Source organism: Neltuma alba, unplaced genomic scaffold (genome assembly GCF_004799145.2).
Source record: "Neltuma alba isolate B1F8T4 unplaced genomic scaffold, ASM479914v2 tig00011429_pilon, whole genome shotgun sequence".
NCBI classification, from domain to species: Eukaryota; Viridiplantae; Streptophyta; class Magnoliopsida; order Fabales; family Fabaceae; genus Neltuma; species Neltuma alba.
In genome coordinates, this window is record NW_021636112.1 from 26,367 (window position 1) to 33,769 (window position 7,403).

At 32.7% G+C, this 7,403-nt stretch overlaps 1 long non-coding RNA gene across 1 annotated transcript; it reads left to right on the plus strand.

The window, feature by feature from the left end:
• The first annotated feature begins 1,794 nt into the window (after positions 1-1,794).
• On the plus strand, positions 1,795-2,763 carry LOC114713511 (uncharacterized). Its single transcript, XR_003737345.1, has 5 exons — positions 1,795-1,854; positions 1,957-2,006; positions 2,122-2,200; positions 2,579-2,640; positions 2,739-2,763. It is a non-coding gene; the product is annotated as an uncharacterized LOC114713511 (long non-coding RNA).
• Positions 2,764-7,403: the final 4,640 nt, after the last annotated feature.

Genomic DNA, 7,403 nt, shown 5'->3' on the forward strand with positions numbered 1-7,403 from the left:
AATTAATTAAATGGATCCTATATTAAGGACCAGAGGAGTATATCAAAAAATGATACTCCTCCAATCCTAATTATAAGACCCAATTGACTTATTTGAGGAGATTAAGGAAGTAAGTTAAGTTGGTTATTTATAATAAATAAGTGTTGTCATTCCTAAAATATCCTTACTAATTAAGTATATTGCTAAAACTATCATTATTAGAAGGATTATCTTGGAAAAAAATGCATAATATAAGAGACAAAATGGATTGGGTCTTATAATTAGGACCAAATAAAAGTCAAATTGGGTCTTATATAAGGACCGGAGGAGTATATTTGCAAGTTAAACTTATGTATATATAAGATAAACTTGCATGCTCACAATACATCTAAAATTTAATAATTTATGTTATAAATAAAATACTTTCATACTTTTAAGTGAAATAGTGTTATTTACCATTAAACTGGTAAAAAAAATGATTTTTTTGATCCCTCTCTAATGCTATATTCAACTTTCTTACATGAAACCTATGGATAATTTTCTCTTTCAATAATGCCGTGGAAGGCAAAACACAATACTACTTTCTCATCCCCTCTTCCTCTCTCTTCATAAATATGTTCGTTGAATCAATAATTCAGTTCTTCAAATCAGACAAATAAATAAGATAGAAGACCTAAGTATTTTCCTATTTAATACCCTTCCATGTCCAAAGAGATACTGCCACTTTTACATGAATAATATTTTTCTTTTTATACCAAAAAAAGTTTATTTCATTGATAGCAATAATAAATCTTTTTTGAGGTGATGAGAGTAAATTGGTAATAGTAGGCACCTCCCAACAAGATTTATTATGCGCGTAAGTATTAGAACGATTAGTGCCTTTTTTTCCCAAAAAAAAAATTGAATTGATCTAATGTTGCCGACTACCTGGTGATTCCTAAAAAACAATTGATTTGTAATTTATTATATTACTTGATGAAGTTACTATTACGGATCACAATTGTTTATTGTTCTTAAGAATGCAACAGAATTTAGATTTTATTCTCAGGGTTGTGCATGAGGATTGAGGATTGAGGATTGAGGAATGATCCAAAACTGGACTTATCATCAACCGGGCTCTCACAAGAGACATTTGTGTGAAACGAGGGAGGGAAAATTGGGAAAAAAAAAGACATGCTTTGTATTTTTGTTTCCCAAAAGTGAATGGGACAGAACATGAAGCTGGCATTATGGGAGCTTGCAAACACACGAACACATGTATTTGTGAAGAACAAAGCAAATCCACAGCCAAACTTACCGCCTAGGGTTCACAAAAAATTCTTCACTCCAAAACCCAAAAAAAGACTGCAATCAAACTTATCATTTCTCAAAACTTGATGTACCTCCCATGTTTCCTCTTCTTCTTGTACTTCCAGTTTTCCCAGCTTTCCTCTTGGCCTTTTCTGTCTTCACTTTCCAATAAAGAGAGCACCCTAATTGTAGTTTCTACACTAAACAAATTTCAATGCACAGTCTTCTTACTATTCTGTACCAGCTAAGCATGCACTTAAATGATGAGGAGTTCAAGTAAATTAGTAATTTAATTTCTATAGACATATAGTTGCACTTTAAGGAATGCCATAAGACAACAAACATAAACCCCATTCCCAGTTTAAGTTGAAGAATTTAAAATGTGGACCCCTCTGTCCTCTATATATATCTTCAGCGATCTATGCCCCTGCCAGTCAAGCTCTTCTTTGTGCCAAGATATATTCAAGCCACCACAAGAAAATCCTATCTATTTTCTTGCTATCCTTCAAACTGCTAGCTTCAAATGAGGCCTTCTTTCGTTTTTTTCTCTCCTGCTTGTGTCTCTCCTCCTTGCTAAGGTTCAAGGTAAATAATCACAAGATTCAGCAGTGAGAACTTCAGTTAAGACTTCTTTTTTCTGTTATTTAGCAGATGGGAGTTTCTGATTTTCCTTTATTTTTTCCATAGGGATTCGCTGGGACAGAGAGTCTCTAACAGTTCAGAAACAAGCACAACATGTAAGTTCTAATTACTTCTGAAGTTTGGTGCAGCTTTATGGGTCTGTTTCTTCATAAGTTTTAGCCTTCTTTTCAATCATACTTAAATGTAAAAGTTCACCTTTTCTGACTGCAGGATGAAGAAAGTACCTCGATGGAAAAAAGCAATGGAGAAGCTGAGGAGGTTATTCTCTGCAAAGACGACCAATGCACAGGTACCCTGAAGAGAAGACTCTCTAGAGTATCAAGAAAATCACTTAAATGGTTACCTCGAATTCATGAAGATTACTATGGACCCAGACACCATAGATCCAGACACCATTAGTTTTCTTTTTCTTTTCTTTTTCTTTTTATCCTTCGTCTTAACATAAGCATTCTTCATGACCTCAGAAACGATGCCTTGTAACTCTCGAGCAAAATTTGTCCCAACAAATCCTAATGACTTATTTTTTTTGGTTATACAGAACCATGCAAGACATTCTCGTTTCCTTCCCTTTTCCTGTCAAGCATCATTCAAGAAAATCAATTAGCACTAACCTGTACTCATGTATCTCATAATATTAAGCATCTTCTATATGTTCTTATTGCTGCAGGAAAGATAAAGAGTAGGAAACTTGTTACCACATCCATTTCATCTTCCAACGAACTTTCAAAGGTTGGTTTAGAGATGACAGAAGCTTTATTAACTTATTAGGCATTAACTCAGAATTAAAAAGATCCTCTTTATGATAGTATTACATGATCTATGGGCAGAATAAAGTGAAGAAGGAAGAGGATGAGGCTCACTCCTCTCTAAATGGCAATACTAGAAGGGTGAAACTTGATGGGGAACAAGAGGAAATAAAAGTTCAAACTTTGCCTACTTCAGAGCACCGGGGGCTCCATCATGAGCAGTATCCGGACCTTGTAGACATAACTGAGATGGACTATTCTCCAGCAAGGAGAAAGCCTCCAATACACAATTGAGTCTGGGGAAAAGGGAACAAGCAACTAGAGAAAGGGACAAAAGTTTTCAAGCTTAGCATATTAATAAAATATAGGCCAGAGAAGGTTGGACAGCATTACAGAAATGCTGCAGTTTTTCTAGGAATGATGACTTGTACATTATATAATATAATATTCTATTTTCATTATTGATTAATAATATCATTAGTATTTTAAGTGTTTGTCTATTTGATGATTAAGTTATCATGAGTATAATTAGGGTAGCTTTTCTTCTCTAGGTTCCTTAAACCCCGAGAAAGAAAGTGACATCAGTTTTCTTTCTTTATGCATCGTCAAAGCGTGCCTTTTGTCAGAACCTTCAAAGAACATAATCGGGGACCAAATTATTCAAAGATCTAAAAGTAAACATCTTTTAGTTTTGATCTTTGTTATACTATGAGAAGCCGAAAAGACACGTGCCCTTCTTTTGCTCCCTTAGAAAAAACTTTCCGCAACACACAGTTCATAAAGTAGATTTATATGACCCCTATTGAATATTTTCAAATGCACAATTAAATTCGGAGTGATCCATTTTCCCTTACTAGTTCATCATTCATTTCCAGTTTTATTTCATCTGATCTCAAATTATTTAATCAGCACGTCAGCCATCGAATCAGATAGAGCCCAGAGAGAAGCATATATGGCATATACAACGTGTATGTATTCTATTAAATAGGATATGTTTTTTCATGTTCAAAAAAGAATCATACAAGACGATGTGACTGTGTAAGACTCAACTCAACTCATTTTTACATTCATGTTTTTTTAATATAGCACATATTAAGAACAATATTAACATTTAGTTTAGATGCTTAGAGTTAAGGAAACACGAGACTAATTAAAAATGAATTAGTTGCGATTGTTTGAAGATTTGGTGGGAAATTAGCATGAACATTGCAAGGAAAGACCAAGTAGACAAAAACAGTCTCCGCTAAAAAACAAAAAGACATTTCCATGAAACAAGATTCAGTCATGGGATTTGAGGAGCACAAAGACAACCCATTGAGGCATTTTGTCAACCATGTGAAAGCCAAGAGTTAAAGGTATTAACATACATATTCTCATACCCTTTTAAGCTTCGGCAGAGGTAAGATTGAATTGGTTGATAAGCACAATCTCAGCATTAATTGTAGGAGCACCATGTGGGAAGAAAGAAGAAGCGGAGATGACTGGTGTGAAAACTTACCAAGACTCTCCCACAAAACTCCTCTCTGTGTGGGGGACCTATAGTCCATGAAAGAGAGATAATGAAGAAGGAAATTGGGAATAATGGAGCGAGAGAGATCAGGAAGAGAGAATGGCTTTGGGGTTGAAGAAAGTAGGTGGGGGTACATTAATTAAGTAATGGACTAATGTCTTGCTCCACAGAAACAAATGGGTCCACTATGTTTCAGCTATTGAATGCAACGACATGCATGAAAGGTCGTCGTTTTCATGTGTCAAAGGGGGCTCAAGTGGTGTGTGATGGGTCGTTTATACTGTTGGAGGTGGTCCATTTTGGTGGCCGAGATTGCGTTGGACCACATATTTTTCTTCTAAAAATGCATTTAGGTTGCTGCCATTGGGTTACTGTTGTCTGGTCACGATAACAAAACAATGGAATTCATTGTGCTTCACGTATGAGTCTATCCAGCAAAATAAAGATTGGTTTTTCAGGCTCAAAGTTTCAAAATTTTCATGCTGCATCTTATTGATTGTCGAAATCTGTTGTCGGGTAATTAGGATATTTTAATATCATAATTGAGTTATTGATCCCAATGGAAAAATGTTGTCCATTTAGGCCTTTTCTCTGGATATCGCATCAATTGCTGCGTCGCGGAGCTTATGAATATGCTTTTTGGACAGAAATGTTAATGTGTTGAGCTGGATAAGATCAATGGGGTGATTTCATGAACCCCATATCCTTGTTTTCGAACCGGCTTTCCGATTCTCTTGATGGTTCTCCAGTTGGTGATGGTATACATGACTCTTTTTTTCACTTGCTTTTTTTTTTTTTCCATACCACAAAAAAAGAAAAGTTCTTTTTTAATTAGAAGACTTAAAAGGCCAATGTATTGTTTCTAACTTTCTATATGCTTTTAATTTTTTACTACGTATTAGTCTTTTATTAAAAGAAATTTTATTCGAGATACTATTAAACATTAAATATAGACATATCTTTCAACATGAATTTAAGTTTTACTTTATTATGTTGTGAGAAACTAACCCTATACTTCTTTTTCATTAGAACCAATTCCCTTGGGAATACTCTTCTGCTCTTATTTATAAAGCGTTTCTAATATTTTTTACACGGACTAAGAAAAATCTTAAACTACATTAATTCTATTAAAATATAGTAACTTTCTAATTTTACCTCTATTTAATATATAAAAAAAGTAACTATTTATGTTATAATAAATGAAAGATAAAATAGTTCATTCATTGATTTATAAATAGAACAAAAAAATTTCTCTCTAACCTATAAATAAGACCAAAGGAGTATGTTTTTAATTTTAGACATGGCTAAAGTAGGGAAAAATATTTTATTTGCAGACGAAACTAACAAGCCAACCACCGCTCTTTGGTTCTCATGAGATCGTTAGAGGTTGCTTAGACCGGAGGAAGTATTCATTTTTGTACTCAAAGTTGTACACAAAAATACATTTTTAGCTCCTTGAGTTATGGTATTAAGAAAGGAACAAAAATATATATTTGGCCATGTTTTATGAGTTAAATGATTAGTTGGCAGGGAAAATTAAGAAGTTAAACGATTGAAAAAATAAACCTGAGATACCAAAACAAAACAGATTACACGTTCAAAGGATCAAAACTATACTTATTCCAAAGTATTTCTACCTCCAATCTTAATATAAGAGTTTGTTCAATAGTTGGATTTGATTGTAAATATAAAACCTCAATTCATTTTATTTTAAAAACTTATAATTTTTTTCTAAAAATTTTCTTTGATTGTAAAAATTTTCTAACAAATAATAGTTTTAACTTTCAATGCACATAATTAAATAAGATAGTTTAAAAACTCCACACATATTTATTATAAATAATTAATTTAATTAATTGCATTTAATATTTTTAAATTAATTATCTAAATCTTATACTAAGGAATGTAGGTAGTATTTAAATCAATTTTTTTTTCTTTAATTAGTGGACTAAATTCTATCTCTGTTTCTTTTTTTAACATAAATTCAAAGTTGTTCACTTTTTTAACCCTCCGCAAACATATCCGCTAAATGCGCTCTAGAAACTCAAGATAGACCCGAGCCCAGCACAGCTCAGCCCATTGGCCCACACATTGGTCCATCTCAATCCCATATTCGTGGGCTGCTGAAGCATAGCTGGATATTTGGGTTACACCAAAAGCAAGAAAAGAAACATAACGGTATAAATGGGAAGGTTCATGTTGGCGTTGTCATTTTAAAAAACTGATGTTTCTTATTCTTCTCGTATGAGACACCACTCCTTGTCTCCTCACGTTGTCTGGTTCTGTATATATGCAAAGTAGATACTCTTCCGGTCCTATATATAAAACCTAATTGTTGAGTTGGTTTTGATTTTAAATATAAGACATATTTCTCATATTTATTAATTTTCTCTAAATTACTCCTATGGATACTCCCTCAACCATAATCAAATAAAATAGGAAGATGGGGTATTAAGAAATATGATAATGGTATTTTAGGAAAAATGTGTCATATTTCTTACAATTAACTAACTTACCTAACTTTCTTAATTTAATTAAATTAGTTAAATGAATTTTATATTAAAGACCGGAGGAGTACTTTTTTTTTGCCCATCTTGTTCACATGTGATCCTTTTCTCCACAGTCCACAGAAGCAAACCAATAATTTCTCTTTATTAAAAAAAAAAAGCTGGGTCAGCATCTCTTGGAATCATTTAATTCATGTCCAAATGAACAGGGTTTATCAACAGAGATTGGATATAGTGAAATATGTTAATCTTTCACAATGTACTACTGTTAATAAATTAAAGTTTGGATTCTTATTAGAAAGTGTCCACATTTAGCATATATGGTTTTACAAAACTACCTCTCTACTCTAGATTTATAATCCCATTGTTAACTCCTCTCCCAATTTTTTTTTGGGTCCATGTTATCAAAACAATTTCTAAATTTTTTTTTTCTATTTATAAGACGTTTTGCCAAATCTAGGTTATGTTTGATATTTACTACTATTTTCTTTAAAAAACTGGCCCTAAAAAGTTCTTGAGGTTGCATTTGATTAATTAAGATAGAATGTGCGCGATTAAAAAATTGCAGTGAAAATAATTTGCGTAAAGATGCTGTCATTTTAGAAACAGTAATTGGTTTTTTTAATTTGTTACTACTAACTTTATTTTTTGGAATAGGGAAAAGCATGTTATTTAAGAACTAGTTGACTAATTTGAGTAGATTAACTAACTTATAATAAATAGGTGTTA